The sequence below is a fragment of the Myotis myotis genome, unplaced genomic scaffold (genome assembly GCF_014108235.1).
Source record: "Myotis myotis isolate mMyoMyo1 unplaced genomic scaffold, mMyoMyo1.p scaffold_m19_p_17, whole genome shotgun sequence".
NCBI lineage: Eukaryota > Metazoa > Chordata > Mammalia > Chiroptera > Vespertilionidae > Myotis > Myotis myotis.
In genome coordinates this window covers 4,711,256-4,737,816 of record NW_023416321.1, presented here as the reverse complement: position 1 = coordinate 4,737,816, position 26,561 = coordinate 4,711,256, and the positions used below count along the sequence as shown (strand labels likewise).

Below are 26,561 nucleotides of genomic sequence, written 5' to 3'. Positions count from 1 at the left end.
ATGGCTCTGTGCATTTCACCCTCTAACCCGCACAGCAAGAGTCACTCCAACAGCCCAGCCGGCGTGGCTCAGGGGTTGAGTATCGACCTATGAACCAGGAGGTCACAGTTGGATTCCCAGTCAGGGCACATGCCTGGGTTGCAAGCTCAACCCCCAGTGGGGGGCGTGCAGGACAAAGCCAGGCAATGATTCTCTCTCATCATTGATGTTTCTATCTCTCTCTCCCTCTCCCTTCCTCTCTGAAATCAATAAAAGTATTTTTTAAAAATCACTCTAATATCCACCAGGAGTGGCTAATGAGGTTCTCACACCCCCCGGAGCAAGAACCGCCCCTGCAGCCCTCAGGAGCCAGGGTCACGAGAAGGTCACATCCCTAGCTTTCCCCTTCACCATGTCACCAACTTACAACCCAGGTGCCACACCTAGGTCAGGTGGCCCTTTGACAGCCCTAGTTTGCAGGCTGGGGGGTGGGGGTGGGGGTCCTGGGGAGGTCGCCATGGTGCAGCAGACCCCGCCCCCCACCCCACTTCCGGGGCCTCCACTGAGTTCAGGCTTAAGGAATCTGAAGCCAAGTGGAGGCCGTGACTGGTCCCTGAATCAGTGCCTCTCTGCTCTGCACGGCTTCTCTGAAGTCAGCTCCTCTGAGAACACCGATGCGTCCAATCGGGCAAAGGTGAGGGATTTAGAAAGTGAAATGAACTTAAATAGCAAGTGAGGGTGACCCACGCTCAGGGCTGTCAGCGTGGGTGACCGCCCCCTCTGCATTCCAGCGCAGGAGGAGGACAGAGGGTGAGAGGGACGGGGGGAGGGGGGGGGCAGCTCAGAACATGCCACAGTGGGTCCTTGACAACACCATGGAGTCATAAACAAGAATTATCCTTGTTCTCACCCCCGCTCTGGTCACATGCATTTCAGAACTAGAGAAAACGGCTGTCCCCTCCCAGCCCCTTGCTCCCAAGTCCGGTTCAGAGCAAAAAGGAAAGACATGGAAATGCTGAAACGAGGTATTTGCTCCCCTCTGGGTGAACTGTTTTACAATAAGCTACCTGCTGGGGTCAGGAAACCGAGCCCCACGGCTTCCTGCTCACAGAGAAAGTCACAAGGGGGTTCCTGTCGGGGAGCCTTCGCAGGGCCGTGGTCACCCACCCACGACCCCTTTGTACCTGGTCCAGCGTTGATTTGAAACCCCCTCTCCTCTGCTCCCCCCCTTCCCACCCACCGTGCCTACCCCTACAGTGAGGTCAGAGGGCCATGGGGTGGCGGGGAGCCAGGAGGAGGGGAAGGAGAGGGGCGGGGGGAGCCCGCTGCTCCCCGGTCCCCATAGGAAGCCTACTTTCTGGACGAGTAGGTGCATGTGATGCTCTGAGACAAGGGGAATGGTCACAACCAAACAAACAGCCCAGGGAGCCAGGCAGCCCCTCACGGGAGGGGGATGAGCCGGGTGGAAGTTTATCCAAACACAGGAGGAAAAGTGGTTCGAGTTGGGGGGATGGGGGGTCGGGAGGGGTGGGGGAGGAGGGCGCCTTACTGGGAAGGAGATTTGTTTACATATTATTTGCTCCTTCATTTTAATGTGATTCTGGCCCCACGTCCTGTAAACACAACAGCTTTTCCATTCCCTAGCGGTGCCAGGGGAGCCGAAGACAGAGCCGAACACGGTGCCAGGATCCTGGGCGAGTCGGGTGGGGCTCCCAGAGAGGGGCTGTGGGTCCGCAGTGAGGGAGGAAGGGTGTGACTGGAAATCTAGGTGAGGAAACAGGGAGCCGTCTGGATGGGGGCGGGGTGTCCCCCCCAGGCTGGGAAATCTGCTGTTCTCTCTGCCCCCCGGAGAGGAGGCCACAGATGGGGCCTCAAGTCCCCGTGTCTGTGTCTAACGGACCCTCCTTCACTGTAGAGGCAACTGACAGATTCCGCAGAGAAGGTGGCCCTTGGGAGGCGCAGCGTGGCTGGTGGGAGGGCCAGCTTCCGTGACTGGGGAGCTGAGGATGTCTAGAAAGGAGAATCACTCTTATGAGAGCGAGTGTCCGGACACCGTCAAGTCAAGCTCTATGTATACTCAGCTCCATCTGCTAAACCAGATGCAACCCAACCGCCCTCAGAGCTCGCCCGGCCAGAGAGAATCTGGGCCGCCACGCGGCATCGGGAAAAGACAGACGCACGAAGGAGCTCGCATCTGCAGTCTCCTCTCCCCACGCAGGCACGGGGTCACCTGAGCAAGGGTCACGGCGGACGGGTCCCTACGGCTCCACATTCCCAGTACAGAGCTAACATCGCACTGTTACTGCCTCCGGCTTTCCGCTCAGAGGAGGCCTAGGTCGTCCAGAATCCGGGGTCACCCGATACCAGCCGCCTCCACCACGCCAGCGAAGTTCAACCTCAACAAGATCAAAGTCATGTCCCTGAGGTGCCCGGGTGGGGAAGCCAGTACCAGGTCTGCCCTGGTCCCTAAGATCACCACCCCACCCCACCCCCACCTGGCCCCAATCCCTGGTTCTGTCTCCACAAAAGTTTAGTGATGAGATTGTCAAAGCAACTGGGGATTGGAAGGGTCTGAGGGTCCCAGGGAAACGGACCATTGAGAACAGACTGGCCCGGAGTGAGGCAGCCCCTTCTGCCTCTGCCCAGATCGTCAAAGCCCCAAAGAACCGCCACGAGGTGGGACGGAGCACAAAAACCAGAAAGCGCAGTGGAAACACCACTGCCGGTGAGGCTGTCAGCATTGCCCACCACCCTCATGACCTCACAGGTGACATCAGCAGTGGGCTGCCTGGCTTGTTTAGAACTACAAAGGGAAATATTTCAACTGCAGATCATTTCACAACCAAAAAAATAAAACAGATCTCACATTTACTGGGTGCTGTGTTCCCGGCTGTTCTAATGCTGTGAGCACCGCACCTGCCATAGCCGTTCTCCCACGCGCCCACCCTCGCAGCTGTGGGAAGATATGGAAACTGAGGCATGGATTGGCAAGTTATTTCCTGCTGGCTGGTCCCACTGCTAGAGGCCGGCTTGCTCCTCGCCGCTGCTCTGTCCGCCTCTCTCTGCAGGGGGCGGTGGCCCCAGAAAGGGGCCAGGGTCCCTACATTTCATGGAAAAGGGCCTTCTGCCCCTACCGCTGACAACTCATGTTCCCCTGACGTGTAAAGGAGGAAAGTCATTCGGTAAAACAATGAGACCGGGGTGTGTTTTATTGTAACCGCCGGCTGTGACTAATACAGCTTGCATTTTCAGTTTCTCCTGAAATGGTCATAGAGAAACGGTCATGCTGACCGGAGGGCGGGGGCTGACGGGGGTGCTACAGGGGAAGTCACTGAACCGGCACAACATCCTCTCCTCATCTCTGAATACGGGGCCCCCGGACCTTCTCACTGCGTTGCCGGCGAGAGTCAAATGAGAAGCTTTGCAAAGAGTTTAAGACTGGAAAGTACGGTCAAACATTGGACCCTGTTAGTTCCTGACCTGCCTGGTTTTCCATGGCTGAACGTTGCATCATCTCATGACACTGGTCCTGCTGGCCAGAGCCCACAGATGACATCCATGCTGTCCAAACTCTAATTTCACTTGTTTGCTTATTTAAAAATATTTTAGTGATTTCAGAGAGACAGAGAGAGCGAGTGCGAGAGAGAAACACTGATTTGTTGTTCCACTTACTAGCATTCACGCATTCATTGGTTGATTCTCAGCCACAGGAGCAGTGCCAGGGAACCGTGATATCCCGGGCAGGCTAGGAAGATGTGCGCTCCGTGGACCGTGAGCAGGGTGGCCTGGAGAGAGCATGTGGGGACTGACATGGAACAGCGTGCCAGGGTGCATGCACCCCACAGTGGGTGGCTACTAGCAAGCACCCACGAGGTCGGAGCACCCAAGAACCACAGTGGCACAGCTTGGTTTGCGCCTGGGCTGTTTCTGGCAGAGGATGAAGGGTGTGCTACCTCTTTTGGTTTCACTGCAGCTCACACGGGGAGAGTGGGCAGACGGGTGGCTGTCCCGCCTGTGGGGTCTGGATGTTGCACTCCACAGGGAGAGACGAGCCCCCGTCAGACCCACATCAGCACGCACAGCTCCCGCTGTAGCAGCTCACCTTTCGATGCATCGGGTTGAAGCCATCTGTCCCTGTTAGGTATGGACAGTCCATACGAAATAAAGCTGACAACTTAGAAGAACGAGGTCTATTGTTTTCCCCAATGCCCGTGATCGTGTTCATATTAAGCTGAAAGAGAGGCAAGGCCTTGGCCCAACAGTCTTAAGGGACCTAACTTATTATTAAGAGTTCAGGGCCGAGATCAATAGGTAAAGGGACAGAGAAGATGCGGTACCTATCCACAACGGAATATCACTCAGCCCCCAAAAAGAATGAGAGCTTGCCATTTGCAATCACATGGATGGACTTAGAGGGTATTGTGCTAAGTGAAATAAGTCGGGCAGAGAAAGACAAATACCATATGTTTTCCCTGATATGTGGAGTCTCAAAAACAAAAGAAGCAAAACAGAAAGAGACTTGTAGATACAGAGAACATGTTGGTGGTCGCCAGATGGGAGGGGTGTTGGGAGAGAACGGGTGAAAAAGGTGAGGGATTGAGAAGTGCACATTGCCAGTTATTATAAATAGTCACGGGGAGGTTGAGTACAGCACAGGGGATATAGTCAATAATGGTGTAATAACTCTATGGAAGGTGTCAGATGGGGACTAGACTTGCTGGGTGATCACCTTGTGAGGTATATAAACGTCTAACTACTACGCTGTACACCTAACACTAATATAATATTGTATGTCGACTGCCATTGGAAGATAAATTAATTTTTTAAAAAGACATCAGGGCAGAGGATGGAGGGGACCCACCAGGCCCACAACACGGTGGGAAGGCCAGTCCCAGGCCAGCCAGAGCCCTGAGTACGGGCCGTTTTCGTAACAGAACACTATGTCTTTCACACCCTGCTTTCTTCTCCAGAACCCAGGTCTGAGTCACCGTAAAAGGTGGGGGAGGGACGAGCAAAGGAGGAAGAAACAGAGAAGGATATGGAAAGCGATTTAGAAACACACACCTCCGACAGAACTTGATAACCCGAAGTCCAGGTGATCGGCGCCTGACAGCATACAAAGGCCCAAGGCAGGCCACCGGACCGGGCAGCTTCAGACTTCATGTTTGCCTTCCGCTGAGCAAACTAATAAATCCCCTACAGTTTTAGCCACGCAGAGCTCCCCGATTTTATTTACTGGTCAAAACTGCAGGCGGGTTTGCTTTCTCCCCTCCCCGTCACCCAGGGCAAATAGCAGGCCCCTCCCCCCGTCCTGCCATCAGTCTGTATGTCTATTTGCGTTCCCCTTCAACAAACTCATGTTCGGCGCAACTGACAAGGAGTGCAAACAGCTTTGAAGTATTCTTCGGTAATGGACTTCCCCCCGCAGCCCTGTGTTTGGCCTGGGCAGCCGAAGGCGAAGGGAGAAAGAACTACTTGTCAGAGAAAAGGCAGACGCCACCTGGGTCAGGCAGGGCTCAGAACTTGACCCATAAAAGGGACCTCAGTGGATCCTCAAGACCAGTGGTTCTCAACCTTCCTAATGCCCCGACCCTTTAATACAGTCCCTCATGTTGTGGTGACCCCCAATTTCATTGTTACAAATTGAACATAATTAAAGCATAGTGATTAATCACAAAAACAATATGTAATTATATATGTGTTTTCCGATGGTCTTAGGCGACCCCTGTGAAAGGGTCGTTCGACCCCCAATGGGGTCACGACCCACAGGTTGAGAACCGCTGCTCAAGACCAACCATGTCTCCTCCTTCCCCTCCCATTTTATAAATGAGAAAACTAAGACCCAGAGAAAAGGCTTGAGTGACTTACATGTGACCTTGGAGCAAAGCTAAAGGGAAAGCAGGACAAGAGTGCAAGTTTCCAGCCCCCCAAACCCCCAAGTTCAAGGCTCTTTCAGACCCAAGCAGAGATGTGCTCCCTCTGTGGATTGCTCTCTAAAACAGAGGTAGGGGGAGTCAGCCCTGCTTTCCAGCAGCCTGGCAGGAAGGTCTTGTCCAAGGTCAGTGGCATTCCCAAGGTCACCTTCATGCCCTATACACCACATCCTCCTGAGCTGAGGGGCATCCTTCACCATTGGAGTCTCCTATCTTTCCATCAACACACAGGTTCGCAGGACCATTGGAAGAGGATACAAGTCTTCCCTGGGTCAAGTTCAACGCCATGGAAACATCTTGGAGGGAAGCTTGAACCAAACCGTGGGGAAAGGGACCAGCACTACTTTGCGGTTAAGTTATGCTCAGAACAAATTCACACAAGATCAGTATGTCCAGCATGTGGAGGAAACACTGTTCCACTGTACCTCGGGCAGTGTCTGCTATACTGTTCTCGTAGGGAACAAAAATAACCAATCTTTATGTCACTAACTCTAGCAAATATGGCAGCATTGTGGATGTCAGAGCTAGAAGACCTTCAAGGCACGACTCCTTCATTCTCCATGGAAGGAAGCAAGAGAAGGGCCGTGTTTCAGCGCCGCAGACACGCACGCCGTCTTTCAGCAAGACGAGGAGGCCTGATCCCTGGCAAGCAGCAACAACTTCGGGATGGCATGCATCCCGAAAGCCTGGCTTTGACGAACCTGAGAAGAACCTATAATTTGCCTTCTTTGGATTGTTCTTACTTGTCATGAACACCAACGACTGGGCTGGCACGACCTTCCTCTCCTCCACCCTCCACTGCCAGCACCACCGTCGGCTCCTCTCGCCCAGACCGAGGCAGTGTCTGCAGAGGGAAGAAGGAGCCTGGGTGGTCCCAGGCCCCACGCCCCGAGTTGGAACTCAAAGGTTATCTAGGAGACTTTAGAGAAAAAGTACACACTTAGGCCCAATTTACATGCCCTTGATAGTTTAAAGGATCCTAGCGTTCAAAGGAATTTCAGGAAGTCTTCGCGCCAACCCCTTTGCTCTCCAGACACCACCATCCCAAAGATTTTAGCTCTTAGTCTCTGTCTAGCTAGCTTGCAGAATTTTCTTCTGGGCTCATTATTCTACATAGTATGTACACGTATCACACACACACACACACACACACACCCCGCTCGCACGCACGCATGCACACACCACTGTCCACGGCACTCTACTGAAGGAAGTTGTCTCCATTGGTTCCTTATACCCAGGTTTTCATTCAATATCACGCAACCCTACCATTCTGGAAACAACTGACGTGGTGAAGATTGGTGGTTGATCCAATGGCATGCATCTATAGGCTGCTAGTGGCCAATGATATGTCCTGAATGGTGACTGGCCAAACCAGTCAAGACTACCAGCCGGCTACAGAAAGTAAAACAGAAGCAGAGCCAGGATCGTCGAGTCACCCAGCAGGGTGACCAGTTGTCCCAGTTTGCCCAGGACAATGGCAGGGTTAGCACTGGAAGTCCTGCATCCTGGGAAAGCCCCCGGTCCTGGGCACCCTCAGCCCATCACCACGAGCCGAATTCTAGAATCGGGAGCAGTGGATCCCGCCGCAGAGCAGGAGATCGAGGGGACTGTGGTATGACAGTTTCTGTTGTCCCTGGAAACAATCTCTAGCAATGGGAACCCTTTAGTTAATCCTCACTCAAGGATATTTTTTCCATTGATTTTTAGAGAGTGGAAGAGAAGGGGAGAGACAGAGAGAAACATCGATGTGGGAGAGACACATCAATTGGTTGCTGTCCACATGCTCAACTGGGGTACATGCCTTTGACTGGAATCGAACCCATGACCCTTTAGTCTGCACTGACGTTCTAACCACTGACCACCACCAGCCGGGCAGCAATGCGAACTTGTGAATGACTTGGGCTTCTCGGGAAGGTCTAGCTGGGCAGCTGCTGCCAGACTGCTTCCTGCCTACTTCCCCAGCAGCTTGTGCTAAGCCAGCATGTATGGAGGTAAGACAAGTGGGTCTCTGTCCCTTGACACGCAAGGGAATTGAACTGCTACAACGAGCCTGTCTGCCTATCGAGGAAGGACGGCGAAAGCCCACAGACAAGCCTCGTGTTCCAACTGCAGGAAACCTCCTCCAGAGGCTCCCCTCCGTCGTTTTGTGTTGAACCTGAGACGCCGAGAAGGACCCCCTTGCTCCACTGAGAAGACACTGAAATCACTAAATGGTCACACAAACATCATCTGCGCCACAGGGAAGGTAGACAGGTCTAGCTTTAATTCTTTCTTGCAAAGGCAAGCCATCCATTCACTGTGGACACTGAGAGTACAGACCTGCTTGGCCCTGCACTTGGGCCAAGGTTGACAGGGATAGACATCTAGGAAGTATTTCCGTCCATGCGTATGGCGGCTACAGAGTGAAGGAAACGAACAGGACTCGTGTCGCGTGGGGCCCAACCCATTGCCAGGTGTGTGTGTCATCGGCACGCCCCGGGAAAAGAGGGTCCGCCATAAATTCCACCAGCGCTGGTAGCTGGACGGTCCATAAAGAAGCCCCCAGCTCCGGTGTGGACCCCAACGGCCACCTGAGAGGAGAGGGTCTTGCAGCTGACTGTGCCTCTGGCTCAACAGAAGACAGCTGGAATAAACAACAGGGCTCACTTTCTGCTCCTCCAGACGTCCGATCGTGTGTGATCCCAGCCAAGACGGTTGGGCATGGAGAACGGCAGCCTTCACAATCCAGCTCCCCCGCCGGAGTCCCTGCCCACGTCCCCGAGAGCCCCAGGAACGTCCCTGCACAGATGAGCATCCCTCGGGAACCCGTGCGGCCAGGCCCGAACAGACGAGAAGGAAGACTCCTCCAAGGCTGTGCGCATAGCGGCGCACACGTGTCTTGAGAAGGAGCCGGAACAAAAAACGCAGATCCTGTTTGACCTAAGTGTAGTTAACGATTCACTCTATATCCGCTAGAAGATGACGGAGCAAACAAGAATCGCTGCACAGCAGGCGTGGAGGGGGGGGGGGGCAGAAGGGGGTGGCAGAAAGCCCTGGGGTTCCTGGGGGTGGGGGGTGGGCAGCCTTCGGAGCTGCGGCCACAGAGAAAGGGTTTTCCATAAGAAGGAGAAGCAAGGTCTGGGATACCGGTGTCTTCTCCGTGGGTTGCCCCCAGCAACAACGCATCTCCCAGCGCATGCAGGTCATCACACCCACTATTCCTCAGAGCGAGGGTCTTTGCTTTCTCCTCAAATGTCTTCTCAAATCCAGAACCTTCTGTATGTATTCTCCAAAATAAGATTTCTCCATCCAATGCAGAGTGCCTGCCTCTTCAGAGCTGGTTGCAGCTGAGTCAGGACCTCCAGGAGGCTCCCTGGTGGGTGGTGAGGGTGAGGAAGGGCGGCCCTTTGCCAGCCCTGCTTCCCAGGCCTGTGGAGCAAAACACAGCATTGGAGTGAGAATCTGGCGTCAGCCCCTCCTACAGATGGCTTTCAACAGTGAGTGTCACTTTCCTACTTTCCTCCCTAACAGTCTAGCTGCTGAGAAGAGGAGACGCTGCTTCTAAAAGCAGGATTTTCGTTAAGGGGGGAACGGGGGGGGGCTATTTATCCATCTCAAGCAACTCCCTGTACACTGAGTCACTACCGGGAGCCTTTCACACAAATCCCACCACTACACCCATAGCTGATTTATTTTAAAAAATAAATTAAATACCACTGAACCCAGCCAGCCCAGAGGAAGTGGAAAATTCTGTTTTCAGCAGGTCACTGTGATATGTCTGCGAGATGTGGGCGTATGGAGATATTAGATCACCCACTTTACAAACGGGGAAACTGAGGCACCGAGGGTGCCAATGTTCTCAGTAGAGGATGACAAGGGTCTGGTCCCTAATCCTAATGTTCCCTTCAGCAGACACCTCTCTGCTCTCGCAAGCCCCTTAACAATTAATTAGGAAACCACCCAGAGTGGGTAGGGGTCCCTCCGAGGAAATGTGAAGGCATGGTTTAACACGTTTCTACTTCCCTAATGCCGATGGCAGATACACAGAGATGGCCCGGCCGGCCTGGCTCGGTGGCTGAGCATCAACCTAAGAACCAGGAGACCACAGTTTCCATCCCGGTCAGGGCACATGCCTGGGTTGCAGGCTCAATCCCCAGTAGAGCGTGTGCAGGAAACAACCGATCAATGATTCTCTCTCATCATTGATGTTTCTCTCTCTCCCTCTCCCTTCCTCTCTGAAATCAATAAAATTATATTAAAAAAAAAGAAAGAATTGTGGGGCTGTCTTACGGTCCCTGTTAGGATGGACACCCCTGGAAGGAGCGAGAGTCTGCATATTAGAGTCACCTACCCAAAGAAAGCCAGCCAACATGCCCATGCAGAGGAGTCTGGGCGCTCCAGCTGGCTCTCTGATTGGTGGCCAGGGGACATCGCACGTCTTCGCCCAGGTGTTGCCTGGGCCTTCCAGACGCTCTCTTTCATTTGGGCCCGAAAGCACCCCCAACACCCCCAAAGTGGTGCTAACATTCCTCTGGTCCCCTTCCCTCCCGGGCAACGGCCCTCTCCCCTGGCTCCCACGGGGCCCAGGGCCGGGAGAAGCCCTTCTTGCCCCGGGAGACGCACACAGCTCGAAGCTCGCCAATTAATTGGCAGCCGCCAGGTGAATCACACAGGGACTTCCTTCTTGTTGCCCGGCAACTGCATGCACTTGGCAATGGGACGTTAAACACAGAGGGGAATGTTGGGAGGGACTTGCAAAATAAAATGAAAAGCAAAACATACAACACCCCAGACTCATCCCGGCATGGCCAACCCAGCCCGGGGGGGGGGGGGGGGGGGGGCCGCATTGGGGAGTGGGGTGGAGATGAGGGAATCGGCCCAGCAGAGGAAAATGAGGTTAGAACATGACCAGTCTAAGCAGAGCCCAACTCTCCCTCCCCCACCCCCCCTACCCAAACCCTCTGGGTGCATGTTTATATGTGGCCAAAGACACGCCTCTGTTAGCCTGGAGAAAGGCAACGGGGGGCCCATGGATTAACAGGCGCCGAGGGAGTTGGAAGATTACCTAGAAACACGCAGCCCAGAGGGTTTACGAGGCTGGCTGAGGGCACGTATCTGCTGTTTTCGCGTCTCCGCTGGGCACCACTGCCCAGGCTAAGTCACTCTGCCACCTCTAGGGCAGGAACGCCTTCTCCCAATCCTTTTCCCCTCAAATGTGTTTGTGTCTGTTGCTATGGCCACTGGGAGCTGTGCCCTTCAGACCCTGTCTCTGGCCTCTCTGAAAACCCCGGGACAGACGTGAAATGTGTGCATGTTCTGTGCTGGGGACAGCCCACGGAACAAGGGCTGGGGACAAGGAAAGGGAGGACAGTGGCAAGGGGGCCACTGCGGTAGGCTGAATATTAGCCCCCCAAAGACAACCAGGCCTTGATCCCTGCGACCTTGAACGCTACCTCTGACAGCAAAAGGGACTGTGCGGATGTGAGCGAGGGCTCTGGGACTGCGGGGATTACCCTGGATTATCCAGGGGGGCCCACACGTAATCACAAACCTTCATAAGAAAGAGGGAGGCAGTCCTAGCCGGTTTGGCTCAGTGGATGGAGCGTCGACCTATGGACTGAAGGGTCCCACGTTCGATTCTGGTCAAGGGCATGTACCTCGGTTGCAGGCATTGTCAATCCCCGGAACCGGGACCAGGCCCTGCAACCAGTAGATATGTCTCTCCCCCTTCCTTCCACTCTCTCTAAAAATCAATGGAAAAATATCCTCGGGTGAGGATTAACAAAAAATAAATAAATAAAAATGCATTTCCTATTTTTTTTAAAAAAAAAAAAAGAAAGAGGGAGGGAGGGAGGCAGAGCAAGACCTGACCCAGAGGCTAGAGGGACCCAGGGCAGGAATCACGAGGCAAGGTGACCAGGAGGCTCCAGAGCGGGAAAAGGCAAGGAAGTGGATTCTTCCTGGGAGACACTGGAAGGAGCCAGCCCTGCGGATGCCTTGACCTTAGCCCCGTGGAACTGGCGCCCAGAACCATAGAAGAATAGATGTGAGTCGCTTTACACCCCTAAATTCATGGTAATTTTACAGCAGCCATGGGACTCTACTGCTGTGCATCAGGGCACACGGGGCCCCTGTGCCCCACAGGTCTGTGGAAGAGGGTGTCACCGCAAGCACAGAGGCAGCAATGGGCTGAGGCTGGCCAGGAGGGGCGAGGTCCAGAACTCGGCTTAGGAAGGTCCGACAGACAGCCTACGAGGGCAAAGGGCGGGTCTCTGAGACCAACTGAGGCAAGAAGCGGCCCAGGCTCTGACTCTGAAGGGGTTTTGAAATTGTTTTCATTTGTGACTGTAGCTTGGCTCCATCTCTGAAAGCTTCTGTTTCGTCATCTGCAAAATGGAGATAATATCTGCCTTGCAGAGCTTTTAGGATTAAGGGAGATGCCGTATGAAAAGTACATGGCACAGGGCAGATGCCCAATAAATTACCACTCTGAGGAGGATTCTGTCGGTGGTTACTTACTCCAATATTTGTTCTCCCCTTTCTACTTAGAAACAGATTTCTGTTTTCTGATTTCTGGCGGACACACTGAGGCCCAGAGTCAAAAGACTATGTTTCCCAGCCTCCCTTGCAGCTAGCTATGGCCATGTGACTAAGATCTGGTCAAGGAGACATAAGCAAAGTGCTGTGGGACTTCTGGGAAGGCTGTTCAAAAGGTGTTGGAAAGAGCCCAATGATTACCTCTCTGCCTTTCCTGTCTTCCGCCTTCAGCGAGGACGTGATGGCTGGTGCCCCAGCAGCCGTCTTAGACTACGAGGGACGCTGAACATGGGAGTCCTGTGGGAAGGTAATTTAATAGGAAGAGGGAAGCCTGGGTCCCTAAAAGCTGAACTGCTACACCAGCCTTGGATGGCCTTTCTCTGGATTTCTGCTATGTGAGCAAGAATGCTCTTGTGTCCCAATAGTGAAGTCACAATTACTGTAGAGTTTTCTAGTAACCACGGTGGATGCCTTATATCACAGATCTAGAAAAGGGAATCCATCTAGAGGAGTGCTTCTCCAAGTGTAGTCCACCTTCAGCAGCACCTGGGAACGCGTTAGAAATGCAAGTTCTCAGGCCCCACCCCAGACTCACTGCCTCGAACACGCAGAGAGCCGCTGCGCATGGCAGACACTGCTCCCAGCGGGGGAAGCAGGAACATACCTGAACCTGACTCTGGGGAGGACACAGGTGCTCCCAAGCAGAAACTGTCACCAGCACGGCTGGGGCAGGCTTGGGAATGGACAGGTAGCTGCCAGGTGGGGTGACTGGATGGAGCAGGATTCCTGGTGGCTGTGTCACCTTACTTCCCATCAGAACAGGGTGGACACCTTCCCTGCCTCCCATGAATAACCACACAGAGCCTCTGTTTCCTCCCCTCGTAAACCGAGAGCACCGGGAGCCGGCTCCCACGAGCTGCTGCACACATGAGCTCATGCAAGCCAGAGCTCTGCCTTCGTGAAGGCGGGGACACGGCAGCGGCCTGTTTAGAAACGGGAGCACCAACTCTCCCTCCAGTCGGTAAACTCCCCAGGCGCTGAAACCAGAATCCTCCCACAGGGCTGCGCCCTGAGCAAAGACAGGCTTCCCATACTTTTAACGGAGCCAGGAAACCAGCTCTGTGCGGCGTTCATAGCTGGGCCGGAGCATGAAGGGAGGAATAAATGAAGCGAGAACCTGGGAATGAGGAGAGAAGGAGAGCTGAGCAGGGTGATGCTCTGGCTCCTGGAAAAGGCAGATGAAGTCACCTGTGAATTCTCTCTCCTGCTGGGACCCGCTCTTCTTGCCTTAGCCATTTCATTCCCAGCCTGCCCTGCTGAAATGCTGAGCCAAGCTTTTCCCGGCTCCCTTTGACCCAAATCATTAAGTCAAGGATGTCACTGGGGGGAGGCAGGAGGGAGGTGGAGGAAAAGAGGAGAAGAAGAGGAGGGAGAGGAAGAAAAAGAAGAGAAGGAAGGGAAGGAGGTGAGGAAGAAAGAGGAGAGAAAGAAGAGATGGAGGGCAGGAGGAGAGGAAGGCAGAGGGGCTGGAGGACAGAGGAGAGAGAAGCCTGCAGGGTAAACCGAGTCCTCGCAGCACCCCTCCCTCTCTCAGCTCCAACTGGCTAGCGCAGATGAGGAGATGGGGAACAGGTATTAGTCCGTAACCCACATGGAAAAGGCCAGGTCCCAGGGACCTCTGGGAGGCTAAGGCCCTGTGGGATGGAACCCACTGGCATCTTCCCACTGAAGGCAGCGGACTGGAGAAGGTAGGAGTGACCCCATTGCTCTCTATCAGTGGTACCCAAGAGACAAGGAAGCAGGTCCCGGTTCTGTTCCTGGGGACTTCTGTTCCCGGCCACAAATTAGACCAAACAAGGGAAGACTTGGCTTCTGGCATCGGCCAGCTCCAAGCTTCCACCTTCCTCTCCCCACCCCACCGCCCCTCCCCCTGGGTCCAAATACAGCTCCCACTTGGCTGAAACCCCTGGGCTCCCTCCAGCCTGCAACCCTCCTGCGTAGATGTCCTGACCCTGGCAGATGTGTTAAAAAATAAACCTCATAAAGCTTCCAGATGTGCTGTGTGCACGGTGTTGTTTCTCAGCTCCTGTCTCCAGAGGCCCATGTGTGATGTCCAGCATCCTGATGGCCCAGATGGGACAGGAGGCAGCCAAGGGGCATTGCCTGGGGTCAACGGGAAAGGGGCCCTTCCTCCAGGACCACACTCACCCATCCGCCCATCGACTCCCCCCTGCAAAGATGCGACCTTCTTCTTCCCCTGGGTTCTCCCACCATCCCCCACACCCTGTTTCTTCCCCTCTTATAGGTCCGATGCACATCCTTGGCATGTGTGCCACGTCAAGCAAAAGACCTCCGAAAGACTGCAAAGGAGCGAGTCTGAGATTCCCAAAGGGGAACCCTCCAGGCTGTGCCTTCTCTGAGCCCCCACCTCGTGTCTCCCTTAAACTCCGTGGACGAACGGCCTTTGTGACACAAAGTCAGGGACAAAATGACACAGAGCGCCCCTTCGACGTACGACGTTCAGTGACCATCTCAGGAGCTGGACCAGCCAGAGCGAGGGAATAGAGTCTGTGACTTGCCAAGCCCGCCCCTACCCCCCGGGGCTGGTGGCCTCTGGCCCACAGAGAGGTAACTGCCAACGGGCAGCCTTGTGCACACACAGCCACACACGCACCCTGCCCAGCGCGCACACACCTGAGGGCCCAGGATTCTTTGCACAAGGTGACGCCCGGCCCCTTTGATGCTCGCCGGATGTGCTCCCATTGGGTGAGAACCAGACCTCAATAAAGCCCGGCACTATCAAGAGGCCGGTGGTTTGCGATTGCCCCGGCCTGTTATCTCCGTGGCCCTGGGTGGGGCTGCTTTGCGGTTCTCCACTGAAAAGCATTCACTTCTAGGCGGATCAAAGCCCCTTCCGCATCGGCCGGCCTGGATCCCTTGTTTGTATCTGCAGGAGACTGTTCCTAACGATGGACTTTCAAGATAATAGGGACCCTAGTCCCAGACTCCCTCTGCCCTCTCCTTACCACGCAACGCGTCCCTCAGAGGCCACCTAATGGCCATTCACAAGGCCCTTCTCTTCTCTTTCTCCGGGTGAAGAGAAGATGTTAAGTTTCCGTTTAACATTGGAAATGGGGGGCTGGCCAGAGAGCGTGCCAGGCCTGCTCCCAGCAACCACGGGTGGACCAGGGGGACCGAGAGACACCAACTCGGGGACCAGGCAGGACCCCCTCTCCTGCCTGTGCCGGCGAGGGGACTCCAGAGAAGAGGGCACCTACTACACTTTTTTCTCAGGAGGGATGAACAGACAGATCCCTGCCTGGTCCCTGCAGCCCCGTCTACTGTCTACCCAGATGTCTAAGAGCCGGCTGTCAGCCCACAGTAAGGACACAGCAGGACCCAAGTTGCCTGGATCTGGGGCACCCAGAAAGCCTGCCCATCAATACCGGGGAGAAGAGCACATGCACTCAAGGACTGTGGGTACCGCAGGCTTCGGGGGCCTCCTGAGGGTTCCTCCGCTCCACCAAGGTCTGCCGGGGCCCGTGGAGGCGTGCTATGGCTGCCATGGTTTTCTTCTCTGTGTTCAGAGTACCTAGTGTAGTGTCTGGTCCTGAGGAGGCACATGGATGGGTGGATGGATGGATGGATGAATAGATGGATGGATGGACGGATGGACAGCTGGATGGACAAACGAGTAAATGAACCAGCATAGGCTGGTTATCTCACAAGTGTGGGAGGGAGGCGGGACATGGATACTCATTCTTACTGATGGGAAAACACCTTAGCTTAATGATATGGAGTCAGATCAAGGTTCAAATCCCGGAACCTGGGCAAACTGCCTCTCTCACCCCTCTGTAAAACAGGCAAAACAGAGGTGCAGACTCCATCGTAGGGCCGTTGTGAGGCCTGAGCTAAATACTAAAGGCTCCTAAGTGGTATTTGTCATCATCACTGCGTTTCCCTAGAGCACCCGCTCTATTAACAGATCCAGGGGCCACTTCCGAGGAAGGACGGACAAGGAGCCACTGCCTTGGTTACTCTCCTGGCACCGACAGACCACGCCTACGGAGTAAAACCCTCCGGGTCCACCTTCCACTGATGCTTTTTTTCCCCTTTTTTAATCAATAAGGTTGTTCCTAGTATTTAGATGAACCTTAACTCGATCCCTTCCACATTCCCTCAACCACTCCTACAAAGTCTGAGAACTCCATGCGTGGGGAGGAGGCGATGAGGCCCGGAGTCTCACCCACCTACAACCCGCCGCTAAAGGAGCCCCACCGTGTAGGGCCGCGGACCGCACCCAGGAGAGCTGGCTTTGTTGGCATTTAACGCTGAAATGCACAGATACCCTTTGCCTTCAACTCCATTGTCGTTCCCTTGCTTCTCATCCTTCTAACTGTGTCCCCGCTGCCTCGAACCCCTGGCTCTCCTGTCTGTCTCACTCTCATTACACGCCCTACAGCCTGAAGAGCCAGGCGAGGCCATCCCAAGGGGAAGGGATGCTTGCAGGACTCGGCCTGGACCGCCCGGCCCCGGGCCCGGCCCCAGCCCCAGCCCCGGCCCGGCCGGCCTGCACGTGGCGCGGGTGCCAAGGTGACGAGGGAAGCTGGGCCTGAGCACCCTCCGGTCACGACGGGGCCAGGCTGTTACTCAAGGCTGCAGCTGGGCTCTGGGAGGCCCCGGGAGGTCAGGCAGCGAGTTCACGGGACAGGCCACCCACACGGCACATCAGGATCATCAGGATGGCTGGACCGTCCCCGGGGCCAGCGCGGCGCTGGCCCTTGGCCCTGACTCGGAACACTCCACCATATGGCCTCCCTCGGGGAGGATGCGAGGAGGAAAAGAAATAAGCCGGGACCGGCAGGAGCCTGGCCTCCCTCCGGGTGCCAGGGACCCTTCCCGGACTCGCGGGAGGGCGGCTGGCACTGTCCCCGGCAGGTGTCAGTAAAAGACATGGGCGACTCCGACAGCCACGGTCCCAGAGGAGGTCAGGTCTCCCTCTCTGCGGCCCCCAGATGTTCCCAGGGTTTTTGATCTGCACTTCAAATACGCTGGACCTTAGGTTACTTCACACTCTTCTAATTAAAGGCCCCAACCGGATTTTCACGTTTGCAGGGAGAGCTCTGACCAACATGTAGGCAGCCAGAGAGGAAGAGAAGGGATCTCTGTTGTTCTCTCTCCTTCTCCCCTCCACCCCACACACCCCGGCTTCTCGCTCTCCTTCCCTCTAAAAGTATAAAAGCGGGGCGGGGGGTGGGGGGGTGGTGCTGTGTTGCAAACAAAATCCTGGCTGCCTTGGTCTCCAGGGCCCCGGGCCGGCCTGTGTTCTGTTGAAAGCTTTTCTCTTTTCTCTGGTCCCATGGACAGCGGTCCCCGTCCGCCCCGGTCGGTCGGGGCAGGGGTGGGGGTGGAGGGGAGCTGGGTGAGGCTCTGGGAATTGAGAAGAAAGAGGCCAAGACCAGATTCTCCGGCACAGCTGCCAAGACAAGAGCCCGAGCGCCTGGCCTGGGCGGAAGGCAGCCTTCCCAGGTGCCTGGGCGTGCTGGGACTTGCTGGGAACCAGAGCCCTGGCTGGCAGACCGGGGTGGACAATGGGCCCAGAATTCACAGGGGCAGCCGGGGGGGGGGGGGGGGGGAGGTTTCAGGGAATCACATAAATTAAAGACAGAAAGGATGTCAGGCCACCTTCACTTCCTTCCTCCCCTAATGGGAATTATCTCATTAGCCCCGAGCTTCCTCGAGGCTGACTTTAAATGATTCCTGTAATGGGGATCTCGATCCACTGCCTGCCCCCCTCCCGCCCCCATCCCATGTGACTCCTAGGAGAGCTAAGCAGGGCTCTTAAAGGGACAGTAGCAAAAAGATGCCAGTTCCATCTACTTCACATTTCACACCACTGTGGTATCGCCCTTTCACCCTTTATTTCCACTGATGGGAACTTACTGGGAGAAAATCGGCATGCACGTGGTGACAGGTTCAATCACAATCCCATCCAAAAAAAAAAAAAAAAAGGAAAAGAAAAGAGAGTCAGTAAATGTTACCTTATGTGGCAAAAGGGACTCGATGGGTGGGATTAAATGAAGGATCTTTCAAAAATAATAATTTTTTTATTGATTTTTAGAGAGAAAGGAAGGGAGAGGGGGTGAGAGATAAAAACATTGACCGGCTGCCTCCTGCACGCCCCCGACTGGGGATTGAGACCAAAACCCAGGCAAGTGTCCTGACCGGGAACTGAACCGGTGACCTTCTGGTGCATGGAATGATGTTCAATCAGCTGAGCCACCCTGGCCAGGCTAAACTAAGGCTCTCAACATGGTGAGAGTGTCCTGGATTATCCAGACGGGCCCTAAACACAACCACAGTGTCCTTATAAGAGGGCAGAGGAGGGAGATTCGCCCACAGAGAAGAGCGTGGTGTGACCACAAAAATAGAGACTAGACCTCGAGTGCTGCGGCTGCAACAAGGCAGGCCCACAGCCTCCGGAACCCGGAGCGGCCGGGAATGACCCTCCCCGGGCCTCCAGAAGGAACCCGCTCTGTCTACAACTGGATCTTAGCCCCCAGGTCATTTTAGGGGCTAAAACCAGGTTTCATTCCGATTCCAGGCTTCCAGAACTTCATGACAGCGAGCCTGTGTTACTGTAAACCGAATGGGTGGTCGTTTGTGATAGCAGCCCCATACGCTAGTACCGACTGTCATCAGAGCCTTAGTTCACAACAACAACAACAACAAAAAAAAACATTGGGAAAAAATCAAAGAACTGCTAAAAAAAAAAAAAAAAAAGAACTATGTCACAGTCCCGCAAGGAAATACTAAGCAACCATAGAAATACTGAAATAAAATTAATTTTAAAAAAAGATGGCTGTCCTACAACTGAGCATGGGTCTTGACTATTTCCCTTGGCTTTTTTGATATTTTTCGGATGGTACGCCTCTTGTAACGACTTCTGTCATCATATGTCACATAAGTATTTGCAGGGAGGTGAGCGGGGTAAGGACTTCTGATCCCTTTCTAGAAACAGAGAAGCAGATACTGCAGACAGTTTAGTGGAGACAGATGATCAAACGGACAGAGAAGCCAGGGTTGGCACCTTTCTGGGCTCAGAAGATGTCGCGTTTCCCGCCCAAAGGGTCCTCTCTCCTCTGTCCACACCTCAGCCGGGCAGCATGAGCCTCGGCCTCTGTCTTCGCAAGGCCTCTCCTCTGCGTCTGCTCCCCCTCCTCTCCGCTTCCGAGGACTTGCCACGGGATCCTGAACTCACTCCATCTGCAAGGACCCTTTTCCTAAAGGAGGCCACACCTGAGGTTCCAGGTGGACACAGGTTCTGGGGTTCCGCTAGAATTCAGTCCATGAAAGGTGGCTCCCCACGCCCGTCCAAGTTCCAGCAACTTCACAAAGTCTCCTTTGATCTTTCTAGGTCCCAGAGAGCAATCCCTTCTGGAAGTTTCCAGAGGCAGACAGAGTCTCCCTACAAGAATGAACTTCCCAACCATTAAGAATTGCCAACGTGTTAGACTGGGTGACCTCTGGAGAGATCAAGTCTCCATCACTGAAGGGTGGGAGCAGGAGACACCCATCTGGAAAGACTCAGGGGAGGCCCTGGGTCTGGGTGGGAGATGGGAATGGCTCGTCAAAAAGAGTTTGGTTTTACGACTACAAGCAAGGACTACGCCCAGTCGACTCGGCGAGGCCTGGGCATAGAAGAGGCTCCACACGCATGCTCACTGCCCCATCGGGACGCCCATTACATCTCAACATGCCTCCCTTCAATGAATGCACAGGACACTACAAGGAAAAAATAAGCCAGGGCTCGGACGCGTGGTACACTCAGTGATGGTGTGTCCAGAACCTTCTTCGCATCCTGAGCCACGGGAGATGATCTGACACGCCTACAGGCCCCTCTCTCCTTGGATGGCAAGAAGGTGACCCTCCAGAACAAATCACATGACAGGAGACGCCTAACTCAGTGCCCCACGATGATGTCGACTGAGAGAGGGACTCGGAGCCGCCAGCGTGTCTGCATGGGCAGCCGAGGGTCCCTCGGGGAAAACCCAAGCGACGAGGCCCTGGGATCTATTTTGGCTCCTGCCCGGCCCACCGGGAAAGGCAGAGAGAGAAGGCAGAGCAGCCATTCTGGGCCGCAGCCGAGGCGGCTGCCTGTGCAGGCTGGGGCCCAGACAAAGCACACCCACCGGGCGGTGACTTATCGGCTGTGGGAGGCCCGAGAAGCTCTTAAGCCACAGGTGGGCGCCCGTAAAGCCACCTCCGGGAGGAGCACAGACCTCAGGCCCCGCTTGCTGCTAATCACCCTAAGCACCCCGGGGTTTCAACCCCGATCTGGGTGGCCCTTCCCACTCCCGGAGCCTCCTCACGTGTCCCGTGATCTCAGCTGGCCTCCCACAAACCCTGCCGAGTAAGCGGGGCCGGTGTCCTCACTCCCACTTCACAGACGGGAGACGCGGGCGGCTCGAGGACTTGCTGAGGGCCACCCAGGGAGTAGGCGTCCCAGGGGCCAGTCCAGTGCTCCTCCCGCAGACCAGCCGGTACACGGTGCCCCGCCCGCTCTGTGCCCACGAGCACTTCAGGGCTTTTCCTAGGTGGCAGCAAGGACCAGGGGGTAGTGCCCCCGCTGGGCGCTGGGCATCCTTGTGGCCACTGGGGAGCGTGACCTGCTAAATCGCCCACCTCTTCCTGTCCAGTCAGCCTCCCTCCCCTGCTCGGCAGCTGGGAGTAGAAGGGCATGGACTGGGCTGGGCGGGCAGGGCTTGGGCCCAGGCTGGGCCTTCCCCCCAAAGCGGCGAAGCTTGCCTTCTGGGATCTGGGGAGGAAGCCGCCCCTGGGTGTTTCCCAAGGAAGAGGGCAGAGCAGAGCTGATGGGAATGCACAGCTCGCCCCAGCCGGCCCCAGGCTTCCCAGCGTGCCTGCAGAGGCCCTCGGCGCTGGGCCCGCGGCTCTCAGCTGCCCGCAGCGGCCTTGGGAGTGGGCGGTGAGTGCCAGGGAAGATGAAGCAACTCTCCCCTCCTCCAGCCCCAGGTCAGTGGGGCAGGAGTTCACGTTGCCCAGGTCAGAGGCCTCCGTGGGAGGTGGACCGACAGGGCCCCAAGGCAGTCCCTGCAGACCTGATTGAGCCCCAGGAACCAGCACCTGGAGGGGGCGTGTGGGACGGGGCGGGCAGGGCCAGCTCATCCTCGGCCCACTCCTGGAATGCCCAGGTTCGGGCTGATCTGGCAGCTCGGGTTTCGCCTCCCCAAGCCGTTGTTCTGTCCCCTTCCGCATCCCCTGCACCCTCCAGGGGCACCCGGGGGACACTGTACCGCCAGGAGCACCGTGGGCTCCGCCGCGTCTGGGTCAGGCCCGAGAGGAGCCACGGCCGCCGGTGGAGGGTGTGCAGGCGGCGGAGAGCCGGGCTGCCCGCAGCGATCTAGGCCAGCGTCCGGTTCCCATGACACGCTCACTGGCGGCGTTAATAACTAACCGCGGCCCAGACAGGTGCTGGCGGCCCGGCCTCGGAGTTCCTGCTTAGGGTTGAAAGTGAGTCACTTCCCTGTTACAGTTTGCTGCAGGCTGAGTCACCCACGGGGAGGCCGGCCCTCTCACACCCGCTGGTTCGTACAGATGACATTCACGTCCCTGCCTCCGACCACCCAGTTTCCGGGTCAGCTGGGCCCAGAGGAACCGACCCTCACGGTGTAGACCCAACGGCACCCCCGGTACCCCCGTGACCCAGCCTCTGCCTCTCCCCCTAACCACCCCCTCCTTCAACTGAAACAGTGAGTCACTGTCCCAAGAGGAATCTGGAGAGATGTGAGAGGGGAGAAAAGGGGAGAGGGAGATGGAAAGAGAGAAAGAGAGAGAGAGAGAAAGAGAGAGAGAGAGGAAAAGAGAGAGAGAGAGAGAGCTGTGTCACCTTTTAAATTTACCCTAAAGAAACAGAGCTCTCACACCTTCACAACCCCCTGTTTGGACACAAAGACTAGAAGTGGAAAGTTCCAGATCTGATGAGCCAAAGGACACAACTGTGGGGCAATAGTCCACTTCATCACTCCGGGGAAGGACGGAGGCTGACAGTGGGTAAACTGAGTCCCATGCTTCCCTACTCCCGGTGTCAGGTGAGAGGCAGGACTGCCACCAGGCCAGACGTCGCCCATGGTAGCCCTGGGGCACAGCTCTCAGGATGAGTCCCTCCGACAGGTGAACATCACCTGGGAACAGAGGCTCCTGGCCCCCTGGGGGACCCTTCCTTCCTCACTCACTCATGATCTCCTTTACACACTGTTCTCATTCCAAAGAGAGATGAAGAGAGAGAGAAAGGACACAGGGCCGTCAACACCAGGAGAAGGAATCCTCGCTGAAACGGTGTGGGGATTTACTCTTCTTTTTCATCCTCAGCAAGTGTCTCCCGCTCCCCAGTGTCTAAGCCAGACGATAAACAGGGATGACATCACGGGGGCCGGCACCGCAGTCTCCCCGCCGGGCCGAGACTGACAGGTGGAGAAGAGATGACACTATTTCCATCCTCGGAAGATGAAAACCGAGGAGGACAGATGTCAGCAGAGGCTGGCGCTGGGCATGGCGGGAAACCTGACACGCTGCCAGCCGTTGGCCCTTTGGGTGAACTCGGCTTGTCTAGATGGGGTGATGGGAGCGCCTCGCCCCCGCACCCCGCCCGGCTGGCTTTGTCTACTCCCCCATCTCTCGGGTGTGTATCACCCCTGGGGCTCAGGAAGCCAGGGCTTGGGCTGGATGAGCTCCATGGAGCCCCCGGACGTTCCGAGCTGAAGGTTGACGTCCGCTCGCGGTGGCCGGGGCTCTGGTTGGACCCTCGCGGAGCGCCAGGGCCCTTCCTGCCACACACGTCTTTGCACATCGCCTCTGAGCGTGCGGCCAGCCCAGCGGCGTCGATGGCACCCGGGGTGCAGATGCCAGAAGGGAGAGCCCACCCCCAGGGGCTGGCTCAAGAAACCCAATGAGTCACCAGGCCTGACCAGTGGCCACGATGTCCCAGGGTGCAGTGGGAGGCTGGGGACAGCGCCACTGCAGGGACACGAGCCACGGTGACTCACATCTGCATCCGAGTGGACGTTCCATCTGCGAGTCCTCTGGACAGCTCTGCTCCCATCCCCAGGTGAGGTCATCGCCCCCGCTGCTCAGAACTGGGACTCGCCACTGTCTCCTCCCAGGGCCCCGACGGCCTCTTCACTCCCAACTATGGTTATGGCCGCAGTCATCATTTTAGCCACAGCCCCGCTCCCTCCCGCCACAACACATGACGGATGGGCCCGGGGAAAGCGTGTGTCCGTAAAGACAGCTCTTCCTCCCCATGACCTCACGCAGGAGCCCCGGGCGCAAGGCCGAGACCATGACTGACCTTTGGATGGAAGGATGTGAAATGAACGCAAGCTGGTCGTGTTAATAGTATCGATGACGACCACTGCTAGGGGGACCCGGCCGTCAGGCCACCTTTGGGCTCCCTCTCCCGGGGCCATGGGTCGGGAGGTAAAAGAGAGCAAGGCGCTGGGTAGGGAAGGGTCCCCAGCGGAGCCCGTGGCCAGGAGCCCGGCCCAGTTATTGGGACATACACTCAAATGTCCTGGGAGAGGCACCAGGTAGGGACTCCGCTCTGCCCGCTGTCTTTCTCCGAGCATTTCCTACCGAGCAGGTCACGGGCAGAAGGCGGCCCTGGCCACAGTCCTCCGCTAGCGCGTGGGCATATGCGTGAGAGACGGAGAAATCCCCCACACTTGGGCACTGGGTGCTCCCTGACGGTGCCCGCACCGTTGCCTGGAAATCCCCTGGGAGTCACTCATTAACTCTCCTCCCCTGCACACAGCCTGTCAGTCACCCAGCCCAGACAGCAGGGTCAGACTCATGTCAGCAACCGCCTCTCCTCGGCGGGCCCATCCTCCCACCAGGTAACCCACGCGGTGTCTGAGCACCGAGTCTGTCCAAGACCCTAAAACGAGCAGTGAGAAAGGACGGGGTCACAGAAACCCAAGCAACAGACAACAAGGCCCATCCCCCTCCCCGCCCGCTCTCCAGGCACCTGCTGGGTGGCGAACCCCACAGGGCAGGCGGAGGCCCACAGGTGAGGTGTGCGGGGTGAAGGAGCGGCCGGTGCCACGGGTCCTGTGGTTGTGGGGTATTTCTGAGAAGCTGAGGCACACAGATGGTAACATGGGGGGAGGGGCGAGCACAGAGGCAGGCGCAGAAGTGTTCCAGGCTCAGAAGTGGGATGCACAGCAGGTGAGCTGGGCTGAAGGGACTCACACTGGCGTGGGAAGAGGTGGCGATAGGACAGAGCGCCCAGTGAGACGCGGTCACTGAGACAGCAGAGAGAGGTGGTAAGTTTGGGGGGCATTGTTTTTAAGCAGAAAGTGACATGAGTTTGAGACAGAGGCTTGTGAGCACACAGCTACAAGTACTTTGGTTAAGAAAGACTGAACTGCATGGGGGGAGCCTTGGTGGGCATCCCAGCTGGTGCTGCAGGAGTCAAGACCAAGGGGGGAGAGGGGATGGGGGCGGGGGTTGTGGCTGGGAGAAGAGGGGGCTCGAATCAGAAAACGGCTGTGGAGTAACTGCCAGGACTCGGTGTTCTTGTGGATGGAGGACTGAACACCACCAGCCACCTTCCTTCAAACGATCCACGTGGAATCAGGCAAACGAGGGAGAGAATCAGAGAGAGACACGGCGTCTGTTCCGATCTAGACAAGTTGTGTTACCTCATTCAACTCACAGCCTCCCCTGTCCACAGGGTACTAACATCCCATCTTACAGATGAGAAAACCGAGGCTTAGGAATTTACCAACGTCATATCCAGACGAATAAGAAAAACACCACCACCCCGACATCTGCTGCATGCCTACTATGTCCCAGGCACTGTGCCAGGCTCTTCTCAAGTCACAACACGGCAGGGGTTTTCATTATTATCCCCATTTTACATATGTGGACCCCAAAGTCCAGAGAAGTCAAGGTCACCAGTCTGTAGCCACCCAGGGAGGAAACAGTGGAAGTAGGATTTGAACCCAGGTCTTCGAGGTTCACCCTCTTTGCCCATGTGCTGGGTCAACACTGGAAAACTGGCCACATACCCTGCCCAGTTCTAGAGCCCTGCTTTGCAGCACACAGCACCCCTCGCCCAGGCTCCGTAGGAGAAACAGACGCTTTGCTGCCTCCAAACATGCCCACGTCTGTGGCTGGACTGACACGTACCCAGTAGCCAGACTCCCAGCCAGAAGGGTGACTGCTGGGGATGGTGGGGCCTCAACAGCTGTGGGCAGGTCCAGCCCTTGCTGTCAGGGAGTGGCCCTGTGCCCAAACCACGCTTATTAGGACCGGACATCAGTCCGCCGAGCTCCAAAAGCACTGAGGTCCCCTTTAATCCCATAGTTGGTCTCTGAGCTCTTGGAGGTCGGCAGGCGCAATCCACCTTTCTCCGTTTCCTAGACCTGCAGGCTTCAAGCCACCCACCTGATGGCTCTCCCTGCACAACGCAAGACCTCCACGCCCTGCTTCGGACCCTGCGTACAAAGACCAGGTGGCAGGAGCGGATGCACGCGCCCCGGGCAGCCAGAACGCGCACCATCACTCGGAATGGACAGAGAAAACAGCGTGAACCCTGGCTCCCTCATTAAATAACTCCACGACCTTGGGCCATGGACTGTACCTTGGTTTTCTCATCTGTAGACTGGGTACAACGTGAGCGACCTGTGAGAGGTGACAAGTTCCTCTATGTAAGAACCCCGAGAACACAGCCTGGCTAGGATGGATCACGCTGACTAGGAGGGCGCCTTAAGCTGAGCCTCGACCTTCTCCAGCGTCTCCTGCCTGCCGGACTCTGCTCCGGGCTGCACGCAGGTGGGGTGGGGATGTCAGGGCAGGGGATTCTGCTGCAGAAAGAACATAACCCCCGAAGCGAGGACGGCAGCAGGGCAGCGGCGCTGCTCTTGTTACCTGGCGTGCTCTGGGTCACCTTCGTCCCCGTCCTTTCTTGGTTCGGAGCACCTGCCCCGGTTGGCCACCAACCTCTGATGTCACCTGGAAAGAGAAGGAAAGCGTGACCTCAGGGAACAGGGATCATGAAAGTTATGTTCCAACTTAAAGCATCGGAGGAGTGGACTCTGAGGGTCACACGGC

The 26,561-nt window shown here is 56.1% G+C and overlaps 1 long non-coding RNA gene across 1 annotated transcript in view; it reads right to left on the bottom strand.

Moving 5' to 3' along the window:
• Nucleotides 1-8,153: 8,153 nt before the first annotated feature.
• LOC118671188 overlaps nucleotides 8,154-26,561 on the bottom strand; it is a 113,758-nt gene continuing 95,350 nt past the window's right edge. The window contains exons 2-3 of the long non-coding RNA XR_004972647.1: nucleotides 26,379-26,462; nucleotides 8,154-9,320 (exon numbers count right to left, since the gene is read on the bottom strand). This is a non-coding gene — a long non-coding RNA (uncharacterized LOC118671188). The remainder of the gene's footprint in view (nucleotides 9,321-26,378; nucleotides 26,463-26,561) is intronic.